The sequence below is a fragment of the Salmo trutta genome, chromosome 16 (assembly GCF_901001165.1).
Source record: "Salmo trutta chromosome 16, fSalTru1.1, whole genome shotgun sequence".
Taxonomy (NCBI): domain Eukaryota; kingdom Metazoa; phylum Chordata; class Actinopteri; order Salmoniformes; family Salmonidae; genus Salmo; species Salmo trutta.
Genome location: NC_042972.1, coordinates 13,246,406 through 13,268,566, shown reverse-complemented (window position 1 = coordinate 13,268,566; position 22,161 = coordinate 13,246,406). Strand labels below are relative to the sequence as shown.

Genomic DNA, 22,161 nt, shown 5'->3' with positions numbered 1-22,161 from the left:
GTTGAGCGTGAAAAACCCAGCATCGTTGCAGATCTCGACACACTCAAACCGGTGCGCCTGGCACCTACTACCATACCCAGTTCAAAGGCACTTAAAGTAAATATTTTGTCTTGCCCATTCACCCTCTGAATGGTACACATACACAATCCATGTCTCAATTGTCCCAAGCCTTAAAAATCTTTCTTTAGGCTGTGTGCTCCCCTTCATCTCCACTGATTGAAGTGGATTTAACAACTGAAATCAATAAGGGATCATAGCTTTCACCTGGATTCACCTGGTCAGTCTATGTCTGGAAAGAGCATGTTCCTAACGTTTTGTACAGTCAGGGTATGTTCATACACAAACAGAGATTTTTCATTCCAAATCTGAAATAGAGTTAATGTGGGTGGATTTATAGGTTTAGTCAAATCTGTTGCTCATGTTTGCTTGGTGTAACATCCTTGTCTACATCCTTAAGGGTATAGTAGTAAAATGGAAGACGTTTGTTGATAAATATTGACATGAAGAAGAAAGGGCCCTTGTTCTCACAAACTGATTTCATTGCCATGAACGCAATTATTGAAATATACCTCTGTGCGCTTTACGAAATACATATTTATGCGGCTATTTTCTCAATGTAACACACTACTGTATAGTGTACTTTCAGCCATGCCAACGAAGTTAGCGGCAGCCCAAAAAGTGAACTAACATAGGGAACCCTATCTTATCAGTAGTTAAAGTTATGGTATTTTTCTCACGAGCTACAGTTCATAATATGCACTGTACCTATATATTATAAATGATATCATATGATCTGACCCTTGAGGAAAAAAAAGCTTTTCATGGCGTTACAAGCCGGTGGCGTTACAAGCTTATTCATTGGCTATTGCGGCCATTCGGGTTTTCCTTTTATAGGCAAAGTCATGCAGCAAAGCCCCGGGGCACAGCTGCAGGGTATTGTTACCTGTAACGTAAGCTGTCACAAGTTATATTATTCACACAGACGTGAACGTCCACAGATCTGGACTTAATGTAACACGTGTGTGTCTCAGCATAACATTCTTCCCAGATTAGCCAGACTGGTTTATGGAGAAACTCACACACGCGCATGCATACATAAGTACACACACGACACACACACCTAGATCCATGTATACATACTTACAAAGGCATACAGTACATACACATATACTGTACACACACAACACACACACACACACACTCACAGACACACACTCACAGACACACACACTCACACTCACAGACACACACACACACACAGTCTTGTACAGCTAACCTTGTGGGGACACAATTCATTCCCATTCAAAATCCTATTTTCCTTAACCCCTAACCCGTAACCCCTAACACTCAACCTAACCCTAACCTGTACTCTTACCCTTACCCTAAACTTAACCCTAACCCTAACCTTAACCCAAAAACATAACCTTACCCTAAACCTAACCGTAGCTCCTAACCCTAACCCTAAACCTAATTCTAACCGTAATACTAAACCCTCTTAAACCTAACACTACTTCTAACCTTAACCCTAAACCCCCTAGAAATAGCATTTGACCTCGTGGGGACCAACAAAATGTCCCCAGTTGGTCAAATGTTTGTTTACTATTCTTGTGGGGACTTCTGGTCCCCAGTTAAACACGTCCAGGGACACACACACTTCCAGACACACACACACACGTGTGCATACATGTACATAAAAAGTAATTCAGGAGTAATACATTTAATCCTTCACACTCCACTTACATCACGAACGGGAATAAGGCTATCATAAAGATGCCTTTGATATGATACCCTACTGGTCCAGTACATTTAGCAGACGCTCTTATCCAGAACAACTTACAGGAGCAACTAGGGTTAAGTGATATGATACCCTACTGGTCCAGTACATTTAGCAGACGCCCTTGTCCAGAACAATTTACAGGAGCAACTAGGGTTAAGTGCCTTGCTCAAGGAAACATAGACTAAGTATGCACCTAGTCAGGTCGGGGATTCAAATCAGCAACCTTTCGGTTACTGGACCAACACTCTTAACCGAAGAAATGGCAGCAGTTTTACGGGCGCCCAACCAATTGTGCTACTATGTGGGTTTTTTTCATGTTATTTGTAACTTATTTTGTCCATAATGTTTCTGCCACCGTATCTTACAGCAAAAAATAGCTTCTGGATATCAGGACAGAGATCACTCACCTCGGATTAGACAATGATTTTTTTCTTCAACAAGCAGGAAGCACAGGATGTACTTCAGACACCCAACAAGGTCGAAATCCCCGTCATTGGCGAGAGAAAGAGACACAGGTACAGAGGACACAGGGCGGTGTGCATCGTAAAGATCCGCCGACGGCGAGTGGGAAATCTGCCTTTACCGTCAGTATTACTTGCATACGTACAATCATTGGACAATAAATTAGACAAGGTACAATCACGAATATCCTACCAACGGGACATCAAAAACTGTAACATCTTATGTTTAACCGAATTGTGGCTGAATGATGACATGGATGTTCAGCTTGCGGGACAGAATAATCCGGAAAGACGAGGGGGGTTGGTCTGTGCATATTTGTAAACAACAGCTGGTGCACCAAATCTTAGGAAGTCTCTAGATTTTGCTCGCCTGAAGAATAGTATCTCATGATAAGCTGTAGACCACACTATTTTCCAAGAGAGTTTTCATCTATATTATTTGTGGCTGTTTATTTACCACCACAGACGGATGCTGGCACTCAGTCAGCTGTATAAGGAAATAAGCAAACATGAAACCGCTCACTCAGAGGCAGCGCTCCTAGTGGCCAGGGACTTTAATGCAGGGAAACTTAAATCAGTTCTACATCATTTCTATCAGCATGTTAAATGCGCAACCAGAGGGAAAAAAATTCTAGATCACCTGTACTGCACACACAGAGACGCATACAAAGCTCTCCCTCGCCCTCCATTTGGCAAATATGACCACAATTCTATCCTGCTTACATTCTAAATTTAAAGCAGGAAGCACCAGTGACTCGGTCTATAAAAAAGTGGTCAGATAAGGCAGATGCTAAACTACAGGACTGTTTTGCTAGCACAGACTGGAATATGTTCCGGGATTCTTCCGATGGCATTGAGGAGTACACCACATCAGTCACTGGCTTTATCAATAAGTGCATCGAGGACGTCGTCCCCACAGTGACTGTATGTACATACCCCAACCAGAAGCCATGGATTACACTCAGCTAAAGGGTAGAGCCGCCGCTTTCAAGGTGTGGGACTCTAACCCGGAAGCTTATAAGAAATCCTGCTACGCCCTCCGATGAACCATCAAACAGGCAAGCGCCAATACAGGAGTAAGATTGAATCATACTACACCGGCTCCGATGCTCGTCTTATGTGGCAGCGCCTGCAAACCACTACAGACTACAAAGGGAAGCACAGCCACGAGCTGCCCAGTCACTCGAGCCTACCAGACGAGCTAAATCACTTCTATGCTCGCTTTGAAGCAATCAACACTGAGGCACGCATGAGAGCATCAGCTGTTCTGGATGACTGTGTGATCACTCTCTCCAAGGCCGATGTGAGTAAGACCTTTAAACAGGTCAACATTCACAAGGCCGTGAGGCCAGATGGATTACCAGGATGTGTGCTCCGAGCATGTGCTGACCAACTGGCAGGTGTCTTCACTGACATTTTCAACATGTCCCTGATTGAGTCTGTAATACCAACATGTTTCAAGCAGACCACCGTAGTCCCTGTGCCCAAGAACACTAAGGTAACCTGCCTAAATGACTACAGACCCGTAGCACTCACGTCTGTAGCATGAAGTGTTTTGAAAGGCTGGTAATGGCTCACATTAACACCATTATCCCAGAAACCCTAGACCCACTCCGATTTGCATTACCGCCCAAACAGATCCACAGATGATGCAATCTCTATTGCTCTCCACACTGCCCTTTCCCACCTGGACTAAAGGAACACCTATGTGAGAATGCTATTCATTGTACCGGAACGTCAAGTCTAGGACCAAAAGGCTTCTCAACAGCTTTTACCCTCAAGCCATAAGACTCCTGAACAGGTAATCAAATGGCTACCTGGAATATTTGCATTGTGTCCCACCCCCCCAACCCCTCTTTTACGGTGCTGCTACTCTCTGTTTATCATCTATGTATTGTCACTTTAACTATAACTACATGTACATACTACCTCAAATTAGCAAGACTAACCCGTGCTTGTATATAGCCTCGCTATTGTTATAGCCTCGCTACTGTATATAGCCTCGCTACTGTTATTTTCACTGTCTTTTTACTGTTGTTTTTATTTCTTTACATATCTATTGTTCACCTAATACCTATTTTTACTTAAAAATTGCACTGTTGGTTAGGGCCTGTAAGTAAGCATTTCACTGTAGGGTCTACTACACCTGTTGAATTCGGCGCAAGTGACAAATTAACTTTGATTTGATTTCAGGCCCATTGCATAAACAACATATCACTCTCATTTTTCAGCAGTGGCCTGCTTTCATGTTGATCTTATGAAAGCCTGAATCATTTTTTCCACGGTTTCATACAGGCTGCGTCCCAAATGGCACAGCCCTGGTTAAAAGTAGTGCACTACAAAAGGAATAGGGTGCCATTTTGGAAGCAACCATACACAGTAGTCTCTCTCATCGGTCCCTGTCTGTACAGTATTCAGTTGAAACATTTTCACATGTGAAGTAGCTGTTTTCACATGTTGAGCTTAAATTTCACGTGAAACCATATTTTTACATGTATTAAATTTAGAGTCCACATGTTAACATCACCTTTTCACATGAGAAAAAAAAAAATCACCTCCAGTGTGATTTGAAGTTGCACCTGTGACATTTGTGGTTTCACATGTGAAAAAATGTCTAATGTGAAAATGTTGGAATTGGAAGTGGAAGTTCACATGTTTTGCTGAAATAGTTTTATTCTCCTCACCTGTGAAAAGGTGTTGTTGAGATGTTACAGTAGCAATGTTTCCACGTATGGAAATGCACATTCTGTAATGCCATTCTGTCAAAATGTAATTTAGGCTACCTGAGTTTAATAATTCAAGTGTGTTAAAAATATTTTTGTTCTTATTTCTAAGCCATCCGTTCAGTGTTACTGCTGCAGCAGTGACAGTTGGAAGAAGCCCAGTGAAAAGAATAAAGAAGCTAGCTCTCTGTGTCTCCTTATTTATCCTTTTTAACATGTTCAAATGTGCGCTTTCAGAGTTAATCAGTTAACTCAAGTTAACTTTTTGTAATTCTAGTGCTCAATTTTCTTTAGCGCATTGTCTAAAAGCGTTTAAAATACACTGAAAACATCCTAAATACATCATCTATACAGCTAAAAACAACAGATTGATGTCAAAACAAGTTCACTTTGAGGTAAAAAAAAAAGTGCGTTTATCAATTTAACTGATTTCGCTAACCGTTACTTTGGACAAAATCAAAGCGGCAATATTCTTGCAATTCTTTTTGAATAAAAAAAATCTTAAAGTACAGCTAAATTTTAGCAAATTATGAATTTCCGATGAATTGTGATTAATCAAAGCAATTCCTGCGATAAACTCTATTAAATGTTTGTATCATTTGACAGCCCATTAAAATGTTAGTACATCATGATATGACTCCTTGTCTGAGCATGTAGTTGCCAGATTCTAACCCTGACCATGTAGCTACCAGATTCTAACCCTGACCATGTAGCTACCAGATTCTAACCCTGACCATGTAGCTACCAGATTCTAACCCTGACCATGTAGCTGTCAGATTCTAACCCTGACCATGTAGCTTCCAGATTCTACCCCTGACCATGTAGCTGCCAGATTCTAACCCTGACCATGTAGCTTCCAGATTCTACCCCTGACCATGTAGCTGCCAGATTCTAACCCTGACCATGTAGCTACCAGATTCTAACCCTAACCATGTAGCTACCAGATTCTAACCCTAACCATGTAGCTACCAGATTCTAACCCTGACCATGTAGCTACCAGATTCTACCCCTGACCATGTAGCTGTCAGATTCTAACCCTGACCATGTAGCTACCAGATTCTAACCCTGACCATGTAGCTACCAGATTCTAACCCTGACCATGTAGCTACCAGATTCTAACCCTGACCATGTAGCTGTCAGATTCTAACCCTGACCATGTAGCTACCAGATTCTAACCCTGACCATGTAGCTACCAGATTCTAACCCTGACCATGTAGCTGTCAGATTCTAACCCTGACCATGTAGCTACCAGATTCTAACCCTGACCATGTAGCTGTCAGATTCTAACCCTGACCATGTAGCTTCCAGATTCTACCCCTGACCATGTAGCTGCCAGATTCTAACCCTGACCATGTAGCTGTCAGATTCTAACCCTGACCATGTAGCTACCAGATTCTAACCCTGACCATGTAGCTGCCAGATTCTAACCCTGACCATGTAGCTGTCAGATTCTAACCCTGACCATGTAGCTGCCAGATTCTAACCCTGAGCATGTAGCTGTCAGATTCTAACCCTGACCATGTAGCTGTCAGATTCTAACCCTGACCATGTAGCTGCCAGATTCTAACCCTGACCATGTAGCTGTCAGATTCTAACCCTGACCATGTAGCTGTCAGATTCTAACCCTGACCATGTAGCTGTCAGATTCTAACCCTGACCATGTAGCTGCCAGATTCTAACCCTGACCATGTAGCTGCCAGATTCTAACCCTGACCATGTAGCTGCCAGATTCTAACCCTGACCATGTAGCTGTCAGATTCTAACCCTGACCATGTAGCTGTCAGATTCTAACCCTGACCATGTAGCTGCCAGATTCTAACCCTGACCATGTAGCTGCCAGATTCTAACCCTGACCATGTAGCTACCAGATTCTTTAGCAGTCTCACTAGGCCTGTAATTCTGCTATTTAAAGGTGATGTGGATCACTACCAATTGAATGCCTGCCAGGTACTACAGAACACTATGATTTAGACACAGATTTTCTGGTTTAGATGCCGGTTTCTCTTTTGAGGGAAGAATGTGCCTCAAGCAGTGAAACTTGTGGATTTCCAAGGATGGGTGGTCTCACTTGACTCTCTGTCTCAATATTTATTTACCCAGTAGGAAAAAAGAGTGTACTGTATGGGAAAGGCTTCTCTAACACCAGATACATTTATAGTGAAAGTTGCTAATAACACACCATCAGTTTTTACGACCTTGTATGTCGACAGACTGTTTAACAATCTCAGGGGCATGATCTGAATTTTTTTTTCATTTTCTATTTTTTACTTGTGACACTGAACGTTCCACACCCAACCCACATGAAAGCCGCAGGTGATTTTGGAGGTGTGTGTGTGTGTGTGTGTGTGTGTGTGTGTGTGTGTGTGTGTGTGTGTGTGTGTGTGTGTGTGTGTGTGTGTGTGTGTGTGTGTGTGTGTGTGTGTGTGTGTGCGCTTGAATGTGTGCATGTCAAACAAATGTGTGCATGTCAAACATTCTATTAAAATGTTGAGTGAAATGAACACCCCTCAACCATTTTTTCATCTCCTCCTCCATTCCTCTCCGTTCCTCTCACTTTGTTAACATGTCTCCTATAGTTTCACTTTTTGTTGATCTTTCAGTCAACAGTGAGGTGAATGTACAGTGTTGTGCTACAGGAGACATCTGCTGTCCAGTAAATACAGGGTAAGAGATCAGTGCTCTATATAATGAGGGTTGTGAGCTGTGTGGCTGACTCTGACACTTGGGTAGTGTTCAGTAGGAAGGAAATGTTTTGAAACGAGGAGGTACTATACCTGGACTTGACCAATAGGAACATCGTATTTTCATTTTCAGTAAAAACAAAATCCAAAAATGTTTTTAAAAAAACATTGTAAAACAGTTTGCAAGGGTGTGCCCTACTGAACATGGTGGCGTCAGCTGTAGCTATAGTCTACTGTGGTATAAAATGTTTTTGGCCTCATAGTTGAATATGTAGAGATTAGGTGACTCATATGCAATTGGTATGGTGTCTCCAAAATCCCACTGAAGTGGAAAATGTTGTGACCGAATTATGACTATATCCAGAGATAATATACTGTATTGATTAGGGTTACTATATCCTGAGATAATATACTGTATTGATTAGGGTTACTATATCCTGAGATAATATACTGTATTGATTAGGGTTACTATATCCAGAGATAATATACTGTATTGATTAGGGTTACTATATCCTGAGATAATATACTCTATTGATTAGGGTGACTATATCCAGATATAATGTACTGTATTGATTAGGATGACTATATCCAGAGATAATATACTCTATTGATTAGGGTGACTATATCCAGATATAATGTACTGTATTGATTAGGGTGACTATATCCGGAGATACTATACTGTATTGATTAGGGTGACTATATCCAGAGATAATATACTCTATTGATTAGGGTGACTATATCCAGAGATACTATATTGTATTGATTAGGGTGACTATATCCAGAGATAATATACTGTATTGATTAGGGTGACTATATCCAGAGATAATATACTGTATTGATTAGAGTGCCATCAGTAATTGATCTTTGGCACATCTCAGTCAACGCAGATGCCATAGAAGGATCATATTTGGAATACCATATTAATACACAACGTTTCTACTCCTAAGGGAACGAGGGTTCACGATGTTTGAGAGCTTTTCTGTGTGTTGCTCTCTGGCAGGCGAGCTGGTGCGCTTGCTCCACGGACCATGGAAGATATTCTTTAGTTATCTTCACTCAGACAGAATGGTCCTTGGGAGCACTTTGGCCCTGGCTGATTCATAAGAGAAAGTCTGAGGTACTGGGAGAGGAGCAGAGTTTCAACCCTTCACTTTCCTTTTAAGGCAGTTCATTCAGAACAGAAAACCGTACTGCATCTCGTAAATACAAAATAAAAAAGATTGTTGAGTGTTCAAGAGAGTAGGCTACTATCAAACACAAAAGCAACAGCTAACTAAAGGAACCAAATCAAACTAGATATTACAAGGTGGATGTATATAGCATCGGTCGCTGAATCCGTGGCTTTAGTGCCAATCTCTAAAAGGAATGTACTCAACCATATAGTCCTTTCTCTCATTGTGCAAGTCGAGGCCAGAATCTTTCTATACTTGTTGTCAAGGCCGATAATATAGTTAACAATGATATACCACTCACATACTTCATAGCTCCATCTAAGTCACAGAAAGTGCAGTGTCTAACATGAAAGCTATAGATAATAGCATAAGTGATGGGTTAAGCTCTCTCTCTCTCTCTCTCTCTCTATGATATAGAAAGCAATGGAAGTTGCCTTTGTCATTTGCACTCAAATCCTCATCTTTGTACGATGCAGTCTTTCTACTGTCTTACTCTGAGAGCAAACTGCATACAGATGTAGGATCTTAATTTGATCACCCTGTTGCAGGAGAACGTTTCTGCGATGAAGGACATTTTTAACTTGTAGTGTATTTAAGGTTTAACTGCAAACTGGCTCAAATGAAGATCCTACATCTGTAGTTCTAAAAGCATACACAGTGACAGGGGATCTATGTAGCGTTGAACTGGCTACACCACAACGATTCACTAGGAAAACACATGGCTGGGAGGTGATTTTGTTTGGCTCAAAACAGGGGAGGCTCTTTTGTGAGGGAGGAACATGCAAACAATAGGTTATTTTAATGCTTTTTTAAAATGATTTATTATCCAATAACAAATTCAGAACGACAAACTGTGAAAATTGAGATGTTTGAAAGCAGGTTTGAGGGTTGAATGTGTTGCTTCAAATGTCAACTTTATACAGATGAATCATTGAGAGAAAGATTTGTGTTTTGTTGGGAGACAATTATTGAAAGTGCTACATTTGGCACTGGATAACTGTGAAATTCACTTAACGTAATCGCTTCAAACCACCTGTTTCACACTTTAAGAATGTCATTGCTAAGGTTATGGGCTTGGCATATGTGCAGTTTCAAACACATAAAGTTGAGTTCTCTCCCTTTTCAGGGTAGTTAATATGCTGATGAAAGGTTGAGTTGATTTAGTTTTCCCAGAGCGATGTGATGGTGCTTTGACTAACATAGTCCAATTGTGATTATTTTGCTCGGTTGACAATATATCTGACAGGCCGATATGAGTTGCTGTACTCAGCTGTATCCTCTGTTCTGTGTGTGTGTGTATATAGCTGACAAAACACACACGCACAAGCATGTACGTACGCACACACAGTCACACACACACACACACACACACACACACACACACACACACACACACACACACACACACACACACACACACACACACACACACACACACACACACACACACACACATTGTACTGAGATGTTATCTTGCTTCTATTGATCGCAAAGGAAGAAATACACTCAATCACAGGAACATGCAGTATTGTCCAAAGCCAGGGCTAACTAACCTAGAACAACAACTGTGTTGTACTGTAAGTCATCCAATAGCAAACAAAAACCTTGGCACTACATTTTTGCCAATTATATACACTATATACACAGCAGTATGTGGACACCCCTTCAAATTAGTGGACTCGGCAATTTCAACCACACCCGTTGCTGACAGGTGTATAAAATTGAGCACACCGCCATGCAATCTCCATAGACAAACATTGGCAGTAGAATGGCCTTACTGAAGAGCTCAGTGACGTTCAACTTGGCACTGTCAAGTCAGTTTGTCAAATTCCTGCCCTGCTAGAGCTGCCCCGGTCAACTGTAAGTAATGCTATTGTGAAGTGGAAACGTCTAGGAGCAACAACATCTTAGCCGCGAAGTGGTAGGCCACACAAGCTCACAGATTGGAACTGCTGAGTCGTGAAGCGCGTAGCTCGTAAAAATCGTCTGACCTTGGTTGCAACACTCGGTTGCAACACTTATGAAATGTAATGTCATGTAGTATTTTAAACTGTATGTAACTGTCTTATGTTGCTAGACCCCAGGGAGAGTAGCTGCTGCCTAATCGCCCAACATCAGTGCCCAAACTCACTAATGCTCTTGTGGCTGAATGGAAGCAAGTCCCCACAGCAATGTTCCAACATCTAGTGGAAAGCCTTCCCAGAAGAGTGGAGGCTGTTATTGCAGCAAAGGGGGGGATCAACTCCATATTAATGCCCATGATTTTGGAATGAGATGTTCGAAGAGCAGGTGTCCACATACTTTTGGTCATGTAGTGTATATACACTACCGTTCAAAAGTTTGGGGTCACTTAGAAATGTTCTTGTTTTTGAAAGAAAGCACATTTTTTGTCCATTAAAATAACATCAAATTGATCAGAAATACAGTGTAGACATTGTTAATGTTGTAAATGACTATTGTAGCTGGAAATGGCAGATTTTTGATGGAATATCTACATAGGCGTACAGAGGCCCATTATCAGCAACCATCACTTCTGTGTTCCAATGGCACGTTGTGTTAGCTAATGCAAGTCTATAATTTTAAAAGGCTAATTGATCATTAGAAAACCCTTTTGCAATTATGTTAGCACAGCTGAAAACTGTTGTTCTGATTAAAGAAGCAATTTCTGGGTTCGATTACAGGCTCAAAATGGCCAGAAACAAAGACCTTTCTTCTGAAACTCGTCAGTCTATTCTTGTTCTGAGAAATTAAGGCTATTCCATGCGAGAAATTGCCAAGAAACTGAAGATCTCGTACAACTCTGTGTACTTCTCCCTTCACAGAACAGAGCAAACTGGCTCTAACCAGAATAGAAAGAGGAGTGGGAGGCCCCAGTGCACAACTGAGCAAGAGGACAAGCACATTAGAGTGTCTAGTTTGAGAAACAGACGCCTCACAGGTCCTCAACTGGCAGCTTCATTAAATAGTACCCACCAAACACCAGTCTCAACGTCAACAGTGAAGAGGCGACTCCGAGATGCTGGCAGAGTTGCAAAGAAAAAGCCATAACTCAGACTGGCCAATAAAAAGAAAAGATTAAGATGCGCAAAAGAACACAGACACTGGACAGTGGAAGATTGGAAAAAAGTATTATAGACAGACAAATCTAAGTTTGAGGTGTTCGGATCACAAAGAGGAACATTTGTGAGACACAGAAAAAATTCTAAGATTGCTGGAGGAGTGCTTGACGCCATCTGTCAAGCATGGTGGAGGCAATGTGAAGGTCTGGGGGGGCTTGGGTGGTGGTAAAGTGGGAGATTTGTACAGGGTTAAAGGGATCTTGAAGAAGGAAGGCTATCACTCCATTTTGCAACACCATGCCATACCCTATGGACGGAGCTTAGTTGGAACCAATTTCCTCCTACAACAGGACAATGACCCAAAGCACAGCTCCAAACTATGCAGGAACTATTTAGGGAAGAAGCAGTCAGCTGGTATTCTGTCTACTATGGAGTGGCCAGCACAGTCACCAGATCTCAACCATATTGAGCTGTTGTGGGAACAGCTTGACGATATGGTACGTAAAAAGTGCCCATCAAGCCAATCCAACTTGTGGGAGGTGCTTCAGGAAGCATGGGGTGAAATCTCTTCAGATTACCTCAACAAATTGACGACTAGAATGCCATGGAAAACAAGGACATTTCTAAGTGACCCCAAACTTTTGAACTGTAGTATATATATACACTGCTCAAAAAAATAAAGGGAACACTTAAAAAACACAATGTAACTCCAAGTCAATGACACTTCTGTGAAATCAAACTGTCCACTTAGGAAGCAACACTGATTGACAATAAATGTCACATGCTGTTGTGCAAATGGAATAGACAACATGTGGAAATTATAGGTAATTAGCAAGACACCCCCAATAAAAGAGTGGTTCTGCAGGTGGGGACCACAGACCACTTCTCAGTTCCTATGCTTCCTGGCTGATGTTTTGGTCACTTTTGAATGCTGGCGGTGCTTTCACTCTAGTGGTAGCATGAGACGGAGTCTACAACCCGCACAAGTGGCTCAGGTAGTGCAGCTCATCCAGGATGGCACATCAAATGCGGGCTGTGGCAAGAAGGTTTGCTGCGTCTGTCAGCGTAGTGTCCAGAGCATGGAGGCGCTACCAGGAGATAAGACAGTACATCAGGAGATGTGGAGTAGGCCGTAGGAGGGCAACAACCCAGCAGCAGGACCGCTACCTCCGCCTTTGTGCAAGGAGGAGCAGGAGAAGCACTGCCAGAGCCCTGCAAAATGACCTCCAGCAGGCCACAAATGTGCATGTGTCTGCTCAAACGGTCAGAAACAGACTCCATGAGGGTGGTATGAGGGCCCGACGTCCACAGGTGGGGGTTGTGCTTACAGCCCAACACCGTGCAGGACGTTTGGCATTTGCCAGAGAACACCAAGATTGGCAAATTCGCCACTGGCGCCCTGTGCTCTTCACAGATGAAAGCAGGTTCACACTGAGCACGTGACAGACGTGACAGAGTCTGGAGACGCCGTGGAGAACGTTCTGCTGCCTGCAACATCCTACAGCATGACCGGTTTGGCAGTGGGTCAGTCATGGTGTGGGGTGGCATTTCTTTGGGGGGCCACACAGCCCTCCATGTGCTCGCCAGAGGTAGCCTGACTGCCATTAGGTACCGAGATGAGATCCTCAGACCCCTTGTGAGACCATATGCTGGTGCGGTTGGCCCTGGGTTCCTCCTAATGCAAGACAATGCTAGACCTCATGTGGCTGGAGTGTGTCAGCAGTTCCTGCAAGAGGAAGGCATTGATGCTATGGACTGGCCCGCTCGTTCCCCAGACCTGAATCCAATTGAGCACATCTGGGACATCATGTCTCGCTCCATCCACCAACGCCACGTTGCACCACAGACTGTCCAGGAGTTGGCGGATGCTTTAGTCCAGGTCTGGGAGGAGATCCCTCAGGAGACCATCCGCCACCTCATCAGGAGCATGCCCAGGCATTGTAGGGAGGTCATACAGGCACGTAGAGGCCACACACACTACTGAGCCTCATTTTGACTTGTTTTAAGGACATTACATCAAAGTTGGATCAGCCTGTAGTGTGGTTTTCCACTTTAATTTTGAGTGTGACTCCAATTCCAGACCTCCATGGGTTGATAAATTGGATTTCCATTGATTATTTTTGTGTGATTTTGTTGTCAGCACATTCAACTATGTAAAGAAAAAAGTATTTATTAAGATTATTTCTTTCATTCAGATCTAGGATGTGTTGTTTAAGTGTTCCCTTTATTTTTTTGAGCAGTATATATATATATATATATATTGGAATCATTAACTCCCCTGGATGTATTTTTTACATTTCATGACTAGCATCAATAAAATGTATTCTGATGTATGTAATTGTTAACTTTCAATGTGTAACTAAATTTTTCATTAAAGCATAGTAGTCTACAAGAAAGGTAATGCTTTGAGGAAGTGGCTTGATTTACAGTAACAACGACTTGATAATGAATGTGCTATTTACAGTAATCAGTAAGCACGCCCACGTTTCTCAGTTAGTAAAATGTGACTTTTTTAGGTTTCAATAGTAGGTGGAGTCTAGTCAGATCTCTAGATCAGAACATGAGTGTATAGAGACTTTCTATGGACTGAGGTGGTCCTAACATGGACACCATAGTACTGTACAGTAAGACTGTGAATCCCCTGTGAGAGGATACCCCCCTCCCCCACGACCGACTGAAATTGAATTGCGGCTATTTGCATAATGATAGCTAGCTGGGCCCGCGGCTGACTCGCCATGAGATGAAAAGTAGCAATCACTTAGAGAGTGACCATGAGAGACAGAAAGAGAGAGAGAGAGAGTGAGTAAGAAAAAGAGGGAGAGAGAGAGAGAGAGAATTTCACTTGCTTTGGCAATGTAAACATGTATCCCATGCCAATAAAGCCCCTTGAATTGAATAGAATTGAGAGAGAGAGAGATATTTAAATTATTGTATTATTACTTGCAGGTATGTCCTCAATATGAAAGGAGTTTGATCATGTAAAAACACATCTGGATTCTTCTGTCATTTTATATGCAGGCTACCCTATACTTTGGGCTCCTGAGTGGCGCAGCGGTCTAAGTCACTGCATTGCAGTGCTAGATGCATCAATACAGACACCCTGGTTTGAATCCAGGCTGTATCACAACAAGCTGTGATTGGGAGTCCCATAGGGCGGTGCACAATTGGCCCAGCGTTGTCCTGGTTTGGCCGGTGTAGGCCGTCATTGTAAATAAGAATTTATTCTTAACTGACTTGCCTAGTTACATAAAGTAAAAATACTTTCAACACATTTGTCTCTGTAGTTTAACCATCGCAGTCATATAACTAGCCTAGTATTCCTACCAGTTTTCATATAACTTGCATGTATGCCCCTCTCCTGGTTATATTTCCGGAGCAAGCATCCTCTTCTATGTGATTCTAAAATGCCCAGTATTCATCCCAAATCCATGATGACCCTGTTCTGAAATTCAAACTCAATAATTCAGCGTCATTCTCAATAAACCCCACTCTGGACTGATGATGTCGTCTGTCTGGGGACCTTGGCTGTGACATAACAACCTGCCAGCCATCCAGTGTTCCAGACAGCCATTTTCTCCCCGGGGGGACACACACTGTCGTGGGCCTCCGATAAGTGCACAACCCCCTTCCTATTAAAACACAGTTCTATGGAGCTAGTGTTTACATTATTGGGACTTAGACTCATTTATTACAGTCCTCTAATGGCCTGTTTAATAGGCTGGTTTTGGAGCGAGATGGAGCTGGTGTTTAATAGGCTGGTGTTGGAGAGAGATGGAGCTGGTGTTTAATAGGCTGGTGTTGGAGAGAGATGGAGCTGGTGTTTAATAGGCTGGTGTTGGAGAGAGATGGAGCTGTTGTTTAATAGGCTGGTTTTGGAGCGAGATGGAGCTGGTGTTTAATAGGCTGGTGTTGGAGAGAGATGGAGCTGGTGTTTAATAGGCTGGTGTTGGAAAGAGATGGAGCTGGTGTTTAATAGGCTGGTGTTGGAGAGAGATGGAGCTGTTCTTTAATAGGCTGGTTTTGGAGCGAGATGGAGCTGGTGTTTAATAGGCTGGTGTTGGAGAGAGATGGAGCTGGTGTTTAATAGGCTGGTGTTGGAGAGAGATGGAGCTGGTGTTTAATAGGCTGGTGTTGGAGAGAGATGGAGCTGTTGTTTAATAGGCTGGTGTTGGAGAGATATGGAGCTGGTGTTTAATAGGCTGGTGTTGGAGAGAGATGGAGCTGGTGTTTAATAGGCTGGTGTTGGAGAGAGATGGACCTGGTGTTTAATAGGCTGGTTTCGGAGAGAGATGGAGCTGGTGTTTAATAGGCTGGTGTTGGAGAGAGATGGAGCTGGTGTTTAATAGGCTGGTGTTGGAGAGAGATGGAGCTGGTGTTTAATAGGCTGGTTTTGGAGAGAGATGGAGCTGGTGTTTAATAGGCTGGTGTTGGAGAGAGATGGAGCTGTTGTTTAATAGGCTGGTTTTGGAGAGAGATGGAGCTGGTGTTTAATATGCTGTTTTCGGAGAGATATGGAGCTGGTGTTTAATAGGCTGGTGTTGGAGAGAGATGGAGCTGGTGTTTAATAGGCTGGTGTTGGAGAGAGATGGAGCTGGTGTTTAATAGGCTGGTTTCGGAGAGAGATGGAGCTGGTGTTTAATAGGCTGGTTTCGGAGAGAGGTCGAGCTGGTGTTTAATAGGCTGGTGTTGGAGAGAGATGGAGCTGGTGTTTAATAGGCTGGTTTCGGAGAGAGATGGAGCTGGTGTTTAATAGGCTGGTTTCGGAGAGAGGTCGAGCTGGTGTTTAATAGGCTGGTTTTGGAAAGTGATGGAGCTGGTGGCAGGTCTCATGGCTGGTTATAGCAGGTTATAGCAGGTTATAGCAGGTTATAGCTTCCCCAAATGGGACTCATTACTTTCACAGTGCACTACTTTTGACCAGGGCTCATATGGCTTTGGTCAAAAGTTGTTGCACTGTATAGGGAATGGGGTACCATTTGGGATGCAGCACTGTATAGGGAATGGGGTACCATTTGGGATGCAGCACTGTATAGGGAATGGGGTACCATTTGGCATGCAGCACTGTATAGGGAATGGGGTGCCATTTGGCATGCAGCACTGTATAGGGAATGGGGTTCCATTTGGCATGCAGCACTGTATAGGGAAGGGAGTTGCATTTGGCATGCAGCACTGTATAGGGAAGGGAGTTGCATTTGGCCTGCAGCACTGTATAGGGAATGGAGTTCCATTTGGCATGCAGCACTGTATAGGGAAGGGAGTTGCATTTGGCATGCAGCACTGTATAGGGAATGGGGTGCCATTTGGCATGCAGCACTGTATAGGGAATGGGGTTCCATTTGGCATGCAGCACTGTATAGGGAAGGGAGTTGCATTTGGCATGCAGCACTGTATAGGGAATGGGATCATTTGGCATGCAGCACTGTGTAGGGAAGGGAGTTCCATTTGGCATGCAGCACTGTATAGGGAAGGGAGTTGCATTTGGCATGCAGCACTATATAGGGAATGGGGTGCCATTTGGAATGCAGCACTGTATAGGGAATGGGATCATTTGGCATGCAGCACTGTATAGGGAAGGGAGTTGCATTTGGCATGCAGCACTGCATAGGGAATGGGGTGCCATTTGGGATGCAGCACTGTATAGGGAAGGGAGTTGCATTTGGCATGCAGCACTGTATAGGGAATGGAGTTCCATTTGGCATGCAGCACTGTATAGGGAATGGGGTTCCATTTGGCATGCAGCACTGTATAGGGAATGGAGTTCCATTTGGCATGCAGCACTATATAGGGAATGGGGTTCCATTTGGCATGCAGCACTGTATAGGGAATGGGATCATTTGGCATGCAGCACTGTATAGGGAAGGGAGTTCCATTTGGCATGCAGCACTGTATAGGGAATGGGGTTCCATTTGGCATGCAGCACTGTATAGGGAATGGGGTTCCATTTGGCATGCAGCACTGTATAGGGAATGGGGTTCCATTTTACATGCAGCACTATATAGGGAATGGTGTTCCATTTCACATGCAGCACTGTATAGGGAATGGGGTTCCATTTGGCATGCAGCACTGTATAGGGAATGGAGTGCCATTTGACCTGCAGCACTATATAGGGAATGGGGTTCCATTTGGCCTGCAGCACTGTATAGGGAATGGGGTTCCATGTGGCCTGCAGCCATTTTCTCTTGTATGTACTGTGTGTGTCTTTGCCCCCAGCATCTGACTGACAAGAAAAGAGTTGCACAGCAAACCCTGATTGGTCCGGGGACGTTTTCTCACTCCGTTGTGAAATATATCTCGCTGCATAGTAATCTGGAACCTTGCTCTTGAATTAGTGTGTGTGTGTGGGGGGGGGATGTATTTATGTTTGTGTTTTATAGTGTGTACTTGCAAGAGGAGTGACAGAGAGAGAGGAGTGACAGAGAGAGGAGTGACAAAGAGCGAGAAGTGACAAAGAGAGAAGATTGATAGAGAGGGAGGAGTGACAGAGAGAGGAGGGACAGAGAGAGAGTGGTGACAGAGAGAGAGTGGTGACAGAGAGAGAGGAGCGACAGAGAGAGAGGAGTGACAGAGAGAGAGTGGTGACAGAGAGAGAGTGGTGACAGAGAGAGAGGAGTGACAGAGAGAGAGGAGTGACAGAGAGAGGAGTGACAGAGAGAGAGGAGCGACAGAGAGAGAGTGGTAACAGAGAGACAGTGGTGACAGAGAGAGAGTGGTGACAGAGAGAGAGGAGTGACAGAGAGAGAGGAGTGACAGAGAGAGGAGCGACAGAGAGAGAGGAGTGACAGAGAGAGAGAGTGGTGACAGAGAGAGAGGAGTGACAGAGAGAGAGTGGTGACAGAGAGAGAGTGGTGACAGAGAGAGAGTGGTGACAGAGAGAGCGGAGTGACAGAGAGAGAAGATTGACAGAGAGAGAGGAGTGACAGAGAGAGAGTGGTGACAGAGAGAGCGGAGTGACAGAGAGAGAAGATTGACAGAGAGAGAGGAGTGACAGAGAGAGAGTGATGACAGAGAGAGAGTGATGACAGAGAGAGAGTGATGACAGAGAGAGAGTGGTGACAGAGAGAGCGGAGTGACAGAGAGAGAAGATTGACAGAGAGAGAGGAGTGACAGAGAGAGGAGCGACAGAGAGGATGTGATATATGGCCTGGACCATATCTCTGTGTTATTTTCTTCCTCACATGGTAATCTACATCAGAGACTTTCAACTAATTACAAACCTGTATGCATCATTTTGGGTAAACCCATCGCACTGATTACTGTACAGAATAGATATCAAGCCCAATTACACACCGATTTCTCACTACATATCCATTTTCCAGCCACTCAACAACCCACTACACCAGTTATGTATGATTATCTTCGGGTATGTTACCACTGATCTATGTAACTTAACTTAGTCGCTATCTGTCTATTCTCCTCTCCCTGTGTCTCTCCTTTTTTACACATTTAGCAGACACTCATCCAGAGACTTTCAGGAACAGTTAGGGTTAAGAGCCTTGCTGAAGGGCACAGACAGATTTTTAACCTAGTTGGATTGGAACCAGCAACCTTTCGTGGGTGAGAGATAGGTAAACAGAGAGAGAGATGGAGAGATAAACAGAGAGAGAGGGAGTGAGAGAATCTGTGTGGTGTGAAAGAAGGAGAGGTGCGGCGTTAAACTCGCTGAGGAAAACGCTCCAAAGGCTCCACTGGCAGGAAGGGTCTTGTTGTGAGTCATTAGATTCCCAGGTACCCCGGCTCCAGAGCTGCAGTGCCAACTCTCCTGCAGTGTGTTTTCACACATAGGGTAAGGGAGTTGGCCCGCCGCTGCTAAATGAATGTAGGGGAAACACCACGGGTATATGTGTAGACATCAGTAAGAAGTGGATGCTTGTACTTGATGACAGTCTATTCAGATCTTCAGTGCTTTATCACTAAATTCTGCTGACCTCCATGTTTCTACAATTGACAATGCCTGACTTTTTGTTCGCTAGCGTTTTGTTTTGTGTGTGTGACGCAATAGTATTTTATTGAGTGAAAACATGTTGAAAGTTCTGAGGCTAAAGTTTCTCTCTCTCTCTCTCGTTCTCTACAGAGCAGATACGGTGCATCAGGCGACCGCGGCGTTCGACTCTATAGCTCCCTGCCCATGCGCCCCAACCCCGACGGGAAGAGACTGCCCTCTGCTGGGGTGAGAGGATGCTCCCCTTACCCCCCCCCCTTACTCCCCACACCTCACTCCCTTACTCCCTACACCTCACTCCCTTACTCCCTACACCTCACTCCCTTACTCCCCACACCTCACTCCCTTACTCCCTACACCTCACTCCCTTACTCCCCACACCTCACTCCCTTACTCCCTACACCTCACTCCCTTACTCCCTACACCTCACTCCCTTACTCCCCACACCTCACTCCCTTACTCCCCACACCTCACTCCCTTACTCCCTACACCTCACTCCCTTACTCCCTACACCTCACTCCCTTACTCCCCACACCTCACTCCCTTACTCCCTACACCTCACTCCCTTACTCCCTACACCTCACTCCCTTACTCCCTACACCTCACTCCCTTACTCCCCACACCTCACTCCCTTACTCCCTACACCTCACTCCCTTACTCCCCACACCTCACTCCCTTACTCCCACACCTCACCCCCTTACTCCCCACACCTCACTCCCTTACTCCCCACACCTCACTCCCTTACTCCCCACACCTCACCCCCTTACTCCCCACACCTCACTCCCTTATTCCCCACACCTCACCTCCTTACTCCCCACACCTCACTCCCTTACTCCCTACACCTCACCCCCTTACTCCCTACACCTCACTCCCTTACTCCCCACACCTCACCTTCTTACTCCCCACACCTCACTCCCTTACTCCCCACACCTCACTCCCTTACTCCCCACACCTCACTCCCTTACTCCCTACACCTCACTCCCTTACTCCCCACACCTCACCTTCTTACTCCCCACACCTCACTCCCTTACTCCCCACACCTCACTCCCTTACTCCCCACACCTCACTCCCTTACTCCCCACACCTCACTCCCTTACTCCCCACACCTCACTCCCTTACTCCCTACACCTCACTCCCTTACTCCCCACACCTCACTCCCTTACTCCCTACACCTCACTCCCTTACTCCCCACACCTCACCTCCTTACTCCCCACACCTCACCTCTTACTCCCCACACCTCACTCCCTTACTCCCCACACCTCACTCCCTTACTCCCCACACCTCACTCCCTTACTCCCCACACCTCACCTCCTTACTCCCCACACCTCACTCCCTTACTCCCTACACCTCACTCCCTTACTCCCCACACCTCACTCCCTTACTCCCTACACCTCACTCCCTTACTCCCTACACCTCACTCCCTTACTCCCCACACCTCACTCCCTTACTCCCTACACCTCACTCCCTTACTCCCCACACCTCACTCCCTTACTCCCTACACCTCACTCCCTTACTCCCTACACCTCACTCCCTTACTCCCTACACCTCACTCCCTTACTCCCTACACCTCACTCCCTTACTCCCTACACCTCACTCCCTTACTCCCCACACCTCACCTCCTTACTCCCCACACCTCACCTCCTTACTCCCCACACCTCACACCCTTACTCCCCACACCTCACCTCCTTACTCCCCACACCTCACACCCTTACTCCCTACACCTCACCTTCTTACTCCCCACACCTCACCTCCTTACTCCCCACACCTCACCCCACAGGAACACAGTTAGTTCACAGTTCAACCCTACACTTTTCGACGGCCATAAAATGCCAGTGATGTGCCACCACGAGACTAGTTGGGTGGTTTTGTGGTCTTCAACCGGTAGCACCGCCACATCTTGTGTTTCTGTATGAAGTGACTGACGAAAACACGTTCCCCACAAGATATGGTACTGTGCAAAACACGTTCTACATCTCCCTATGGAGACGTGCATCAGGGCCTTCTCAATTCATCACACTGAATAAGTGTGGGGACCTGATCCTAGTTCAGCCACTATGGGCTCAGATCAGTTCTAGGATCTGTCTTCGGTCCCGCTTAAAATGACGTTCAGCTTATAAAGTCATTATAAATCCTTCATAAAGCTTTCATAAACACTACATAAATGTGTTACAAATCTTTGATAACCGTATGTCATACTTTATAATGGGTTCATAAATGTGGCATAACTGTGTGACATACAGTAACCACTAATGTCAAATGTGACATAACCCATTATGTCAAATAGGACATAAACCTATGGTTTATAAAGAGTGGCATAAACACTGCTTAATAAAGGCCTTGTAAATCATA

The 22,161-nt window shown here is 44.6% G+C and overlaps 1 pseudogene; it reads left to right on the top strand.

The window, feature by feature from the left end:
• The window catches only part of LOC115150115 (thymocyte selection-associated high mobility group box protein TOX-like), a 163,543-nt pseudogene that overhangs the window by 38,235 nt on the left and 103,147 nt on the right, over positions 1 to 22,161 (top strand).